Source organism: Alligator mississippiensis, chromosome 3, assembly GCF_030867095.1.
Source record: "Alligator mississippiensis isolate rAllMis1 chromosome 3, rAllMis1, whole genome shotgun sequence".
In the NCBI taxonomy this organism is placed as follows: Eukaryota; Metazoa; Chordata; order Crocodylia; family Alligatoridae; genus Alligator; species Alligator mississippiensis.
The window spans coordinates 90,020,553-90,036,137 of record NC_081826.1 but is presented as its reverse complement, the minus strand read 5'-3'; the positions used below and the strand labels follow the sequence as shown (position 1 = coordinate 90,036,137).

At 41.9% G+C, this 15,585-nt stretch overlaps 1 long non-coding RNA gene across 1 annotated transcript in view; it reads right to left on the bottom strand.

Moving 5' to 3' along the window:
* Nucleotides 1–2,427: 2,427 nt before the first annotated feature.
* The window catches only part of LOC109283837 (uncharacterized), a 37,918-nt gene continuing 24,760 nt past the window's right edge, over nt 2,428–15,585 (bottom strand). Inside the window, exon 3 of the long non-coding RNA XR_002091103.2 lies at nt 2,428–3,624. This is a non-coding gene — a long non-coding RNA (uncharacterized LOC109283837). The remainder of the gene's footprint in view (nt 3,625–15,585) is intronic.

Genomic DNA, 15,585 nt, shown 5'->3' with positions numbered 1-15,585 from the left:
ACTTGCACTGATCTTAGTGATTAGGTGTCATAGAGATAGGATACCACAACTTAGGGAAGCCCGTTTAACTCCATTGGTGCACATTCCAAGTATACTGCAGGAGCTGGGCCTGGAGTTCTGTATTCTATTCATGCTCAAATACTAAGATAGTATTTGTACTGAGGCTAGATCAGAGCCCTGGGGCCTGCTGTTCCCAAGCAGAAACTTAGGGCATTTCATCCCCTGAGGCTGTAAGGGAATAGGCACCAGGCATATCAGTGCCTGGGTCCAGCTGGTCCTAATGGGTCAATCAGGGCACCCTGAGGCTACAGGCAACAGGTTTCACTTGCTCCAGCCTTGAAAAACCAGGACCAGCCCATAGTATACTGTCTGGGCAAAGACTTAGGTACTTGTTTCTGACTTCTCTGTGCTTTCTCTTGTCTGATCTTTGTCCCTAACTCTTGGTTCACCCTGACTTGGCTCTGGCTTTTGATTCCAGTTCTGATTCCTGGCATAGTCTGACTCTAGTTCTGACTCTGGTGTACCCTGACTTGGCTCTCACTCCTGATTCTGCTTCTGACTCCTGGTTCATCCTGACCTCAGCACCAGCTCCTGTACTCAGCTGATGAACTCAATGCCTTTCTTACCTCAGTCTTCACAGGCAAGGTCGGCTCCCAGACTACTGCACCTGGCAGCATAGTTTGGGGAGGAAGTGAGCAGCCAACAGTGGTGAAAGAACAGGTTAGGGACTACTTAGAAAAGTTAAATGTGTACAAGTCCATAGGGCTGGATGCAAAGCATCTGAAGGTGACAAGGGAGTTAGCTAATGGAATGGCAGAGCCACTAGCCATTATCTTTGAAAACTCATGGTTAGGAGAGGTCCCATATGATTGGAAAAGGGCAAATATACTGCCCATCTTGAAGAAAGGGAAGGAGGAAGATGCAGGGAGCTACAGACCAATGAGCTTCCCCTCAGACCCTGGAAAAATCATGGAGCAGGTCCTAAGCATTTGGAGGAAAAGTAGTGAATTGGGAAGAGTCAGCATGGATTCACCATGGATAAGTCACAGCTGACAAACCTGATTGCCTTCTATGATGAGATGATTAATTCTGTGGATGCAGGGAGAGCAGTGAATGTGATATACCTTGACTTTAGCAAGGCTCTTGATAGTCTCCCACAACATTCTTACAAGCAAGCTAAAGAAGTATGGGTTAGATGAATGGACTGTGAGGTGAATAGAAAACTGGCTTGATTGTTGGGCTCAATGGCTCAGTGTCTGGTTGGCAGCCAGTATCAAGTGGAGTGCCCCAGGGGTTGGTCCTGGGATTGGTTTTGCTCAAAATTTTCATCAGCAATCTGAAAGATGGCATGGAATACACCTTCAGCAAGTCTGCAGATGATACCAAGCTGAGGGGGAATACAAGTTACACTGGAGGGTAGGGCTAGGATTCAGAGAAACCTTAACAAATTGGAGGGTAGGACCAAAAGAAACCTCATGAGGTTCAATAAGGAGAAGCGCAAAACCCTGCACTTAGGAAGGAACAATCCCATGGACTGGTACAGTCTGGGGCCTGGCTGACTACCCAGAAGCTCTGCAGAAAAGGACCTGGGGTTTACAGTGGGCAATATGATGAATAAGAGCCAAAAATGTGCCCTTTTTGTGAAGGAAATCTAGCGGCATACTGGGCTGCATTAGTAGGAGTAGTACCAGCAGATCAAGGGAAGTGATTATTTCCCTGTATTTGCCACTGGTGAGACCACATCTGGAGTACTTTGTCCAGTTTTGGGGCCCCACTACAGCAAGGATGTGGATAAATTGGGGCAACAAAAGTGGGGACAGGACTTATGAGAGGTTGAGGGAACTGGGTTTATTTAATCTGGAGAAGAGAAGACTATGGGGGGATTCAATAGAAGCCTTCAACTACCTGAAGGGTGATGGTAAAAAAGGATGGAGCCAAACTGTTCTCAGTGGTGGCAGGTGTCAAAACAAGGAGCAACAGTCTCAAGTTGCAGCAAGGGAAGTTTAGGTTAGATGTTAGAAAAACTCTCATTAGGAAGGTAGCAAAGAAGTGGAACAGGCTACCCAGACCGGTGGTGGAATCTTCAACCATGGAGATTTTTAAGACTCAGCTAGACAAAGCCTTGCCTGGGACGATGCAGTTGGGGCTGGTCCTGCTTTCAGCAGGGTGTTGGACTAGATGACTTCCTGAGGTCCCTTCCAACCCTCATTTTCTATGATTCTGGTTTACACTGACTCCATCTTCTGACTTCCAGTTCCCTGGGAACCTGGCTCTTGAACACTACCTGCATATCAGATGACCTGTGCTGACCACTAATGCCCCAAATCCTAACAGCATTGCGTTGACCCCCAGAGTCATTCTAGGAATGAAGAAAGGATTGAAGAGCCATTCCTACCAAAATTAAATGCTCAGAAGCACAAATGCAGATACAGTTTAATAGCAAATTTAATAATGAAATACTGATAAGATACATGACCAAACAGCACAGGTAGGTACATCAAACAAAAATAAAACATATTAAATGTGCATACATCAAAAGACATAACAATCGTGTTAACACTTGAGAGAATTTTAAAGTAACTTATTTAAATCCTGAAGTATTAAAAGCTCTCTAACAGGAAGAGAGCTTGCTAGGGAAAAGGACTTTTCACCTAGGTTTTAAATTAAGATTTAAAAGCATGCTTAATATCTTATCTTATTTGCAAATAGGCTGTTCAGCAGGAACCATAGCTCAGGGCCGAAGAGCAAAGATTCTGAGGTGAACCCAGCTCTTTATTACTCAGCTTAATATCAAAAAAGCTTACTAAATAAAGCCCCTTAAAATGTTCCCAATAGGTTCTACTGTAAGTGATATACATAAGGCTATTTCTATTCCCTATTTAAGCTATATCTTGTCCCAAACTAGATCTAACTGGCATAAACCTACTATCTGCAATCTTTAACCTACTTCTATTGTCATTAAGCAGCTTAGAACCTACAATTGTTGCCACAGATTGTTGGTTTGTCTGTTTCAATTAAAATTTTCATTCAGTTCAACAAAGGGATTAAATAAACATAGATTTAAATCTGCAGTATGAATTATACTTCATGTTCTGATTTCCACAGCAATTCTAGGGTGTTTAGGTTTGTCAATTAAAATGTGGCTAACAAGGTGCTGATGCCCTATAAAATGACTTTTAAATTAAGCATGGGAACAGCTGAATAGTTTGATTAAATATAGGGTAGGTTGTAGGTCATGTATAATTCTAGATATTGCTTTATAAAATTTACAAGCACTCATCTGAAATCTATTTTAACCTTGAGTGTCAATTTGGTTTTACTCTCATATTTCCTATGAAAAATATTTTTAATGATGTCCTAAATATTTTATTTAATTTTTTGACAACTCCATTCAAGATAAAAAGACCTATTATAAACAAACTAATGTATTAAAACAGAAACAAACACTTTCTGCAGGTCTATCCCTGCACATTCATTGACATTGACATTCACATGGCTAAACAGAAAATATGACCCTTATCTTCTGAAACCACCTTCATTAGATCATTTGAAGATATCTGTACTGTCTTCTTCAAATCATAGTAGGAAAAGGGCTGGAAGGCAGAGTGAGGATTCTGGTCAGCTCTATAGTGAAGACCAAAGAAAGAGAAGATAATTTTAAATACAATGTATTTTTTTCTGTTCAAATAGAGCTCCTTATTTAGCATTAGAAGAAACTGCTTCTCCTTGAAATTCCTTACCATTCTTATAGAACTGTTAATGTATCCAAACCACCTCAAGTACACATTATTAATAATCACCAAATGTATACATTTAACACCTCTATTGCACAGCTGAGATCTTATATAAGATCATGTATCACAGCTTAGGAAACTGAAAATACTAAGTGAGTGTGAAAATGATTTTGTAAGCTAAAACTAAAGCTCTTTGGTTCAGGATGTTGCAACAGTGCTTGACATGTTGGAGCTATCACCAATCCAAAATACTTACTCATGCAAAAAGAAGAAAAGAATTAAAAATCATAAACAAAGATCTTGAAGAGGCTAAGACCTGATTTATATTAGCTCATCTCATCCTCTATTTATTCCTCCTTGTAGTTTAGGAATGCAAGCAAACAAAGAGCTTATTTTAATTGTTTGCTTGCTGGAGCCACGTTTACAGCTTCTGTGGCTTTGTGCAGCCTCTACAGGTAGTGTTGAAATATTGCTGAATAGAAGTGAAGGACTGGGGGTAGAATGAAGAAGTGCATTACCTCTTACACACTTCACTGTGTTAAATGTGAGGAGAGTGCCTGGCTGAACTTTTGTTATGGGTAGGAAAATACAGTTCTAGTGGCTACACTTTGGTTTTCTTGCTTTTGTTGCTTTCTTGCTTTATCTAGCTTTGTTACTTAATTCAGTTATAGACTATTCTCAATTTGTAGTCACTAAAATCGAGTATTTTTTTAAAGGCAAATTCAGTTCATTTTCATGTCTCCAGCTAAAATTTAAAAAACCCAAAAAAACAGAAGTGGGGTCTTGAATTTTTGTGTGTTGGGAAAATTGCTTGATTGCAAACTTCGGAAACAGATGTCTTATGAGGCACAGGATTAGCAAAAACACCAAGAGTCAGATTCTTACTCTCATGTGTTGTCAATTGTGCCTTCACCTTTTTGGATAGGCATGCTCTATTGGGGAGTAGGTTGTTCAATCCATACTCAAATCTCTGACCAGTATAATGAGATGTCAAACCTTGATGTCAATCAGTGTCTATCCTGATGCTGGTTTTGATAATGTAGATTCAAATCCAACACACGTTCGTTGTAACCTATGTTCTTTAGATTGTAAGAACCTGATATCTTTTTTTCATTGATCTACTTGACTAAAGAAAAATGCAGATTTGTTACTACATTGTTTGACAAGTGTCATGTCTGGAAGTAGCATCTGAAATAATTCAGAGTGGATGGCTAATGGGCAATTTGAAGACACCCAGGAGTAAATAGCAAGCGTTTCATTACTAACAGACAAGGTTCCTTGGGTGAATTTGATATCGTTTATTAGACCAACCCAAATGGTTGGAGAATAGTTATTAAGCAAGCTTTCGGGTTCAAAAACCCTTCGTCAGGCTAAAGAAGCTGCAGCAGCTGGTGTGTGCTCTTCCTGGATGGAATGAAAAGTAAACAAGCCAGGGGCTGGGCTGGGCTGGGCTGGGGAGTCAGTTGCCAGGCAGATTGTAATGTATCAAAACTCCAATGTCTATGTTTAGTCCCTCATCTCTAGAATCCAGGAGGTTGATGAAATGGAGCTCATAGGCTCATCTCTGGGAAGTGTTGTGTAAGTTTCCCTTGAGGATCAGGACTGAGAGATTGGAGAGAGAGTGGCCCTCCTGTGAGAAATGTGCCCCCACCGGTAATTGAGTGTTTCAGTCTTTGATGGATTTCCGGTGTGCGTTCATTCTGGTGCGCAGTTGTTGTTTGGTCTCTCCTACATATCTTCCATCAGGGCATTTGGTGCATTGGATGAGGTATATAACATTTCTGGAGGTGCAGCTGTAAGATCCTGGGATGCTGATGGCTCTGTTGTGGGGTGTAGTAATTGTGGGGGTGGTGGAGATGTGTTGGCAGGTTTTGCATTTCTTGTCCTGGCACGGTCTGGATTCTTTTGGTGTGTTCTGGGCTTGAGGAAGTTTGCTTCTGGTGATGAGGTTGGCGAGGTTCGGTGCTTGTCTGAAGGCTAGGATGGGTGACTCTGGGAAGATCTTTTTAAGAATAGGGTCTTTTTCTAATATGGGTTGCAATTTTTTGAGGATTTTCCGTACAGGTTCAAGGGATGGGTGATAGGTCATAACCAGCGGTGTGCGATTTGTGGGTGTTTTTCTACTGTACTGCAGCACTTCTTCACGTGGTATCCAGGTGGCTCTTTCAAACGTGCGATCTACCTCTCTGGATGAGTGTCCTTGCTGGGTGAAAGCCTTTTTAAGATTGGTGAGGTGGCAATCCTGGGTGTTCTCTTCAGTACAGATGCGGTGGTATCTGAGGGCTTGGCTGTATATCACAGCTTTTTTGGTGTGTTTTGGGTGATTGCTGGTTCTGTGCAGATATGTATGTTGGTCTGTGGGTTTCTTGTATACTGTGGTCTGTATTTTACCCTTCTGGATACTGATCATTGTGTCTAAAAAGGGGATGTTGGTGCTGGAGTATTCTAAAGAAATACCTGGATACCACGTGAAGAAGTGCTGCAGTACAGAAGAAAAACACCCACAAATCATACACCGCTGGTTATGACATATCACCCATCCCTTGAACCTGTATGGAAAATCCTCAAAAAATTGCAACCCATATTAGAAAAAGACCCTATTCTTAAAAAGATCTTCCCAGAGTCACCCATCCTAGCCTTCAGACAAGCACTGAACCTCACCAACCTCATCACCAGAAGCAAACTTCCTCAAGCCCAGAACACACCAAAAGGATCCAGACCGTGCTAGGACAAGAAATGCAAAACCTGCCAACACATCTCCACCACCCCCAGCATTACTATACCCCACAACAGAGCCATCAGCATCCCAGGATCTTATAGCTGCACCTCCAGAAATGTAATCTACCTCATCCAATGCACCAAATGCCCTGATGGAAGATATGTAGGAGAGACCAGACACCAACTGCGCACCAGAATGAACGCACACTGGAACTCCATCAAAGACAGAAACACCCAATTACCGGTGGGGGCACATTTCTCACAGGAGGGCCACTCTCTCTCCAGTCTCTCAGTCCTGATCCTCAAGGGAAACTTACACAACACTTCCCAGAGACGAGCCTATGAGCTCCATTTCATCAACCTCCTGGATACTAGAGATGAGGGACTAAACATAGACATTGGATTTTTGATATATTACAATCTGCCTGGCAACTGACTCCCCAGCCCAGCCCAGCCCAGCCCCTGGCTTGTTTACTTTTCATTCCATCCAGGAAGAGCACACAGCAACTGCTGAAGCTTCCTTAGCCTGACGAAGGGTTTTTGAACCCGAAAGCTTGCTTAATAACTATTCTCCAGCCATTTGGGTTGGTCTAATAAAAGATATCAAATTCACCCAAGGAACCTCGTCTGCCTATATCCTTAGACTAACACGGCTACAACCTAAACCCCTGCATCATTACTAACACACATTTTTAGTGCCAGCTATTTAAATTTTAAATTGATATATAAAATCTGGGTATAACTTGTAAACGAACCACAGAAAAGCATTTCCCCATTGAAAACAAATCACATATAATAAGCCTATTCTGGTTAGATATGAAGTATGGATAGCTCTTCCCCACAGACCTAAGAAACTGGTTTTATTTTCACCTCTACTCTGTGTTGTTCTCTAAATGAATTTCCATTCTATTGTGTTAGGTGACTGCTACAGACTACATTTGCTGGAAAATGAAATATAAACTTGTTGACTAAACTTTGTTAATCATAGCTGTAGTAAAAAGAGTGAGATCCAGAATCATGCACATTCTGTTTCCATCATTATTATTCCCAAATTTATTCCAAGAGATATACTGGTGGAACTTGACAGCAGGGAAATATTTCCTTAGTATGATTAAAGCCTATCTGTCTCTCTTAGTAACGTACATTTCTTTTCTCCTACTGCCAAGGAAAGCATGAGTGGCTCTGAGCCTTTTATCAAAATCAGTAAGATTAGAGAGACAGAAATATTTAATTTACACATACTAGTATAAAAAACATGGAATCTTTCTTTTCTGGAGTCTGCTGTGAAACATCTAATTTATAATCTGATTGGGTGACTGTCTAAGATATGTTCTGATGTACGCATTAAGGCATGCTTAAAATTAATCAGCTTTTCATTTGCTGTCCATAGAAAAGTGACTTCTTGTTAAGCAAAATAGTGCATCAGTGTTAGACAAAAACAGATATCAGTTCAATGTCAAAATTAATTTTACCTAAAAGAAAATAAATGGTTCGCAATATTCAAAATACTGTCATCTATAATAAATATTAGCATGTTGCAAGTCGTTATAAAGTGCAATATAAAGTGTCCCTTTCTGTCTTCTTCCTTATAAATCTATGATTTTTCAGAGTTTCTCTCTGAACAGAGAAATGAAAGAACTGACTGGTGAACAAGTTAAGAGGCTGTGACTTGGATGACTACACAGTCCGGTGGGTGGCGAATTGGCTGGAGGGTCGCACCCAGAGAGTCGTGGTGGATGGGTCGGTTTCGACCTGGAAGGGTGTGGGCAGTGGGGTCCCGCAGGGCTCGGTCCTTGGACCGATACTCTTTAATATCTTCATCAGTGACTTGGACGAGGGAGTGAAATGTACTCTGTCCAAGTTTGCAGATGACACAAAGCTATGGGGAGAAGTGGACATGCTGGAGGGCAGAGAACAGCTGCAAGCAGACCTGGACAGGTTGGACAAGTGGGCAGAAAACAACAGAATGCAGGTCAACAAGGAGAAATGCAAAGTGCTGCACCTAGGGAGGAAAAATGTCCGGCACACCTACAGCCTAGGGAATGACCTGCTGGGTGGCACGGAAGCGGAAAGGGACCTTGGAGTCCTAGTGGACTCCAAGATGAACATGAGTCGGCAGTGTGACGAAGCCATCAGAAAAGCCAATGGCACTTTATTGTGCATCAGCAGATGCATGACGAATAGGTCCAAGGAGGTGATACTTCCCCTCTATCGGGCGCTGGTCAGACCGCAGTTGGAGTACTGCGTGCAATTCTGGGCGCCGCACTTCAAGAGGGATGCGGATAACCTGGAGAGAGTCCAGAGAAGGGCCACTCGTATGGTTAAGGGCTTGCAGACCAAGCCCTACGAGGAGAGACTAGAGAACCTGGACCTTTTCAGCCTCCGCAAGAGAAGGTTGAGAGGCGACCTTGTGGCTGCCTATAAGTTCATCACGGGGGCACAGAAGGGAATTGGTGAGGATTTATTCACCAAGGCGCCCCCAGGGGTTACAAGAAATAATGGCCACAAGCTAGCAGAAAGCAGATTTAGATTGGACATTAGGAAGAACTTCTTCACAGTTCGAGTGGCCAGGGTCTGGAATGGGCTCCCAAGGGAGGTGGTGCTCTCCTTTACCCTGGGGGTCTTCAAGAGGAGGTTAGATAGGCATCTAGCTGGGGTCATCTAGACCCAGCACTCTTTCCTGCCTATGCAGGGGGTCGGACTCGATGATCTATTGAGGTCCCTTCCGACCCTAACATCTATGAATCTATGACTTAATGGTTTTTCACTGAACAACACTGGATCATCTGGGCCCAAGTATGAATTGGTCTATAATGTACCCAAATGCAGATACCTAGCTCTGTTGAAATGATTCTAAGGTTTTCAACCTGTAAGGAAGATGCCAGTGTGCATGTGCATATTTGTTAATCTAAATGGTGGGCTCTTGGAGGTGGAGAATAGATGGCCAAACTATGGTAAAAGAACAAATGCAACTTACTGTGCACCAGAGATGTTAGCATCTCAAGAAACTTCATAGGAAAATAATGTGGAATTGAGGGAAAGAACACAATTTTGGGAAAAATAATTCTGCACAGACGGGGCACAAGTGAACTACAGCTACTCTGTGACTCCCACATCCAAAGTGCTGTGAATTAAGTAAACAGAAACAATTAGTTTAAACTGTGATGTATAGATGGATAAAATATAGTAAAATAATGAGAATCTGTTTGAATGCCAGCAAAATGGGTGATAGAACTAACTCCTGATCTGCTCAAATGTGCACCTATACCACACGCTCTGTGGCTAAGGATGCTGTCAGACCTGCTGCTACTGAACTCTCTGAGGAGATGCAGAACTGCCATCTGTCTATTGCAGCTCCTGCTGTGGTTGGTGTTTTTCTACCATTGCAGCCTCTGAAATCAGCTTCTTATTTGAGACTTTCATTTTTCAATAAACTAAATATCTAGCCCTCATGTTTGCAGAGAGAGAGCTTGAAAATGTGAAACCTAACTCCTACTCTATCAATAAGAAAATTTTCTAGTGCAGAATGTTGTGAGTTCACCTAATCATTTTTTAATGTTTGAGGTTGGCAAAACTGGCTAGGAAGTGCATCAGAATAAAGATTCTTCAAAATCTCATCTATCTCCCCCTCCTTAAATTACTGCCCCAAATAATACCTAGTTCTTACATAGCATTTTGCAACCTAACACTGAGCTAGTATAGGCATTTCTGAAGAGAAATTGAATGATAAAGAAGAAAGGAGTTTCCTTTTAGGGGTCTGTAAAACTCAGGGAAGCCACAGACAGAACTGGGGTCAAACCCCATAAGCACCTAAATCTCCCTAACTGCATTCAATCAGGTTTTTCACATCCTGCTACCACAAATAAACATCTCCCACAGTGTCTATAGTGCCAAAATTTCCCTCAACCTTGTTTTCTGAATGAAACTACTGCAAAGGGGAAGATAGTTTGAATCTACCAGAAGAGCACGTTTCAGCTACTATTTTTTCCTTTTCACAAACAGCATCTAGTTTCTAATGCTACCCTGCGCTTTTCAGAGCACATCCCTATTATAGAGAACTGGGGAATTACCTAATTCAGCACAGCTGGGCCTAGCCACACTTCCTGTAGCAGCAGGTTTCGTGTTAATCCCTTCACCCAGATCTTGTCTGTCTTATTCAGAGAGAAAGAGTTAACTCTTTCTCTGCCAATCCCCTGGCGGGGTCTACGCAACTTGGTATGGAATGAAAAATTTACACCAGATGGATTACCTTCATCATACAATAGATACTTAATTTAGATGGCAAATTGTTTTAGCTCCCAGGTGAGGTACAAACACAAAAAATCATAAACTGGCTGGACACTTGACTCTTGTGTTTATGGCACATAATAATCTTCCTGACTCCTGAATTCTTTCCACACATGAAAGGTGAGAATGAACCTCCTCCCTTTTGATAAATCCTGATCACCTAGTAATCAGCTTCTTTTCTTTTGCCAATTGTTTGTCTGCTATCCCTGGCTGTTTCTCTTACCTCCTCCTATAGCTCTTTTTTTCTTATGTTGTTTTTGGCTTGTTCTGGTCAGACCTTAAAGTTTTGGTGTCAGTCTCCTTAGAATCAGATAGTCTATCAAATGCATCTCAGTTATACAGTTGGTCCAGCAACAGAGAGGGGAACTCCTTGTGTCTCATGTTGTGGCACCAATGAAGACTTTCATATGATTTTGAAACTCATCTAGACACCCTACCAGAAAAGCAAAGTACAAGCTTTTTTGAGACTGTTCAAATTTTGTTTCAGAATGGGATCTCCACTAGTGAAAAGAAGGAAAGAGAAGTTAAATATGGCTTGGGTGAAGCTCACACCACTAGTATAAGGCTTCATGGACAAAATTCCTGGCTTCATGGCTTCCATGTGCCGAATGAGTGGTACAGGGCTAGTCCATGGGCCTGATCCCGTGAGCCTGATCCAGGGTGGAGTTGGCATGCTAGACTGGCTACAAAGGGATCCCATGTAGCAAGTGGCCCTGTGCACCAGTGTAATCCAGCCCATGGAGCTCACTATGGGTCTGAAAATTTGACAGTGGGGGAGTGGTGATAGTGTTGATTTCCACAGCTCTGGTAACTACTACTACTGTTACAATTGGTGCTACTACCCCTCCCCTGCAGTCAAATTTTCAGATCCAGGGGGAAATACATAGGCCAAATGATATGGCCCAGATTTATCCTGCGAGCCAGAGGCTGAGCAGCATTGCCTCATACCATTTGGAAACTTCCATTCAACATCTTACAAAGAAAATTGTGTTTTTCAGCGAGATATACTTGTGCAGACTTGGTGTCTATGTTGAGCTCGACTGATCACAGTGGTGTCTTTATACAGACTGTGCTTTGAACTACTGGATCTGACTGCAGGACTTCATTTGCCCACAGAGAGTGTGCACCAAATCCAATGAATCTGTTCATCAACATTTCTGTCTTCCAAGCACAGTCAATAATTTTTATTTATAAAAACAAGATGCTTATAGAGATCTTTATTCATATTTATCATTACAGGTCTAAATACCCATCATCTATTTTTTTAAATTTTAAATGTAAATCTGTGAAGAACAAAATCCACTATATCTATTTTGAATTGTTCTCAATAATTCACTGAAATGACCCCACATCTATATACCTTTATCCTTCCACTTAATTTTCTCTCAGAATACTCACCCAAGGCATGCTGATTTAAATAACACTGCTAGCTTCTGGCTTATTGGATAATCATTTAATAGCTCTGCCTCTTTCCAATGTAGAGTACTCAGTTAATTAATATTTTGCTTCCACAAGGTGGTAGAAGTGGGTAATTAATTACAGACTGTGTAACAGTCATAGTTTGGTAGTGATTACTTTTCTGTTTATCCAGGTAATGAAAAGATACCTTTGTTATTCCCTCTTCATTTATAGTTTATTGGTTATTTTTAAAATGTCCACTTTTCTTATAAATCTCTTGGTAATGATCTGCATTTATTTTTCTAGTCACGATGTCTTCTAAAGAGGTTTTAATTTAGTTAACCATGCCATTGTTTCCTCAATGCTCTTTACAACATTGACTTTTGCAGAGCACTGATCTTCGTAGTTCAGTTTTACTGGGCAGCAGGGCACCTTAATAGCTGAAATCCAAAGCCAGACACCTTGGAACAAACTGATCAAGCTATTTCTTGCTAGATGCTTAGAAAAGAAATACTGAATTGTGAATACAGAATTGAAAAGGGAGACTGAAACAAAAACTTTCAATGAGAATGACTCATCCTATACTGTCCATACTAGCATATTCCATGATGCTGCAAACTGTCAGAATAAAATAGTGAAAGAAAAGGACTTTTGTTGTTTCCTTCACATTGCTTGGGTTTTAATGGGTATTTGAATTTTAATTATCTTGTGGGAGGACATCTTTCACTTGATGCATTCATGCTTTTGCACTTATAAGATTTAAAAGTATTCCCTACAAACATGTAAAATAAAATTCTGCACTCAGTTATCATATATTTACAGTCTCTTTAGGTAAACTTTATGCTCTTCATAAAGAGAAATGAAGAAATGCATAATACTGTAGGACCCAATTAAATGGAAAAGCCTTGCATGGATGACATTATTAGACCCATGGGCATGATTCTCCTTTCACCAAATTTACACAAGTGAACTCCCTTGACTTCAGTGGTGTTGCTCCAATTTAAATCAATGTCAGAGATAATTCACATCAAAAGCATAAGTAATGCAGTGTTGATTCTTGTACTTTGAAAAATAACTTTACTTTCCAGATTATAAATGGAGTCTAGTCCCATTCCTGCTGTGTAAAAGCGACTAAGAAGAATTAGCAGCCACTTCTCTTGACTCCTCTGACTGGGCTTTTCCTACATATTAAACAAAGAAGGATACAGTTCCAAAGAAGGATCCAAAGAAGGATGCAAGGGCTTTAATTTCTTAGCATGATATCAGAGATGAATTGTCCAGTTAATTAACTTGGTTTTTTTACTTGAAAAATATACAAAAAGAATAAGGAATGGATGGTAGTTGAAAGAAGAAAAATATTTTTGTCCTTCAGAGATATTTATTAAGGTACTCCACAGATAAGGGTATCATGACTGAAATTAGCATTTGAAAAATCACCAGAAGGAACTTGATTTATTTCATGGAAACAGAGATGTCAGGTTAAAGGAGGTAACATAAAGGAAACCTCTCTTATATATGTGTTGTATATTCTATTTGGCTTTGTATACAAATGCATATGTGGATCCAGGATTTTTAAAAGGTGGGTGCAGAAGCAGCAACCAGCATCGCAGGGGTGACTGCATGCCCCAGTCCCAGCCTTCCCCACCCTTAGGGTGGGCTAAGCGTGCCACAAGGTCAGAAGCTGGCATCTTTTCTTAAGTCCTCAAAGCAATTAAGAATCCTACCCCCAACTTTTAGCACCAAATCTGTAATCAGTGGCATGTCCCCTCCACTCCCCTTCCATACCCATCCCTCACTTACCCTTCTTATGCCTTTATGTGTGGGGAAACCTGCTCATTGCTACTGATGTCCTAATCATTCCTGCCCTGCTCCAGCTGGGGATGTGGGAAGTGGCTGCATGGGGAGCTGGGCTCAGCTAGAGACAGCAGCCGAGGTCATGATGGTGGCAGGGATCATTTCCCCTTTTCCCTGCACCCACTCTCGGGCTCGGTGAACATCGGGGATGGTGGGGTGGGACTGGGTAGGGTGGAAGAACTCACTTGCTGCTGGTGTTCTTGACTGTGCTTGGCTCCCTACACAGCCCAGCTGGAGAGGAACAGGAGTAGCTCTGAAGCCCCACCCCAGGAGCAGCTAGGGACAGTGGGAACAGTGGCAATAGCAGTGGGAGAGGGGGAATTGGAGGGGAGTGGAGATGCCACTAAGCATGGAGGGGAAGTCAGGGGGAGCGAGGACAGCTGGAATTCTGACCTGCTTTGGACCTTTAAAAAAGTCCCTGGTTGCAGCTCTCTCACTGTGGTCCAAAATGGGAGATGGAACCATGTCACTGCCCTCTTTCTGGATGTCCCTCTGTATAAATATTTATAGTATTCTATATTTTTTCTTCTAAGTGATTTCAGTCACAGTTTCTGTAAAGCAAAAGCACATTCACACTTTGCTCCTCATTACTCAGGACAAACAGCTAAAGGGGCCATTTGTCCTTGAAAGACAGAAATGTCCTTATTTTCAAGATCTATTCCAGCAGGCTTTATAACATAATATTTTATCCAAGTAATTTTAAATTGCAGTAGCCTTTACTACATGAAGAAGTCACCAGTTAACAAAATTAGTGAAAATGAGAGCAATGAGCATATATGCCCTTCAGGGATAAGGCCCCACCAGGAGTCCGAAAGAGAGATTTCCTTCCCAAAGGCATTTCCTAGAGTTTCTCTGACTATCAAGATTGTTGGGAATAGAGAGTGCTTACAGAAGTTGTAAAGGGCACCTCGATCACCCTGTAACTTTTTGCACTTTACACACAGTGCTTAAAGTTATAGTGCCATTGAAACCTAACACATTTGCAGCTCCTGTGCATGGGGGCTCAGTGCCTCCATTCACTGACAGAGGCCAGGTGGCAGAGGTCACTGTCGCCTGCTTTGTAAGCTGGCCAGGGCTCCAGAAGCCCCCGGCTGGCTGTTAGTGTGGACAGGAGGGTTCTTAGGGGGTTCTTTGCCCCCAAAGCTGATACCAGCAGGCACTACAGACCCTCTCCCTAGGGGGTACCTGGCTAGGGCACCTTCAGCCCTGATTGGTGGCTCAATCACTCCCCTGCCCACACATAGGCAGCCAGCCAGCTGGCAAATCTCCTTGAACTCTCCGTCTCTTCCCTGTGGCAGAACAGGGGTATGATACTTAAATCTCACAGGGAACTGTATGGAAGTTCCCTAAGGTGTTCTAATTTAGAGCAGGTTCATTTACTACATGATTTAACAAGGGTTAATTTTTTGTATGATCAGCCATTTTAAAAGCACTCTACTGTCATGCCCGTGTGTTATGCTATGGCTGTAGAGTGTGTACAGGCTGCAGGTCACACAAAATATATCATTTCTGTCTGCACCCAGAGACTGTAACTTTAACTTCCAGTAAAAAAAATCCAGCATGGTGCTTTTTGCTAGAAAATGTTTGCAAGAAA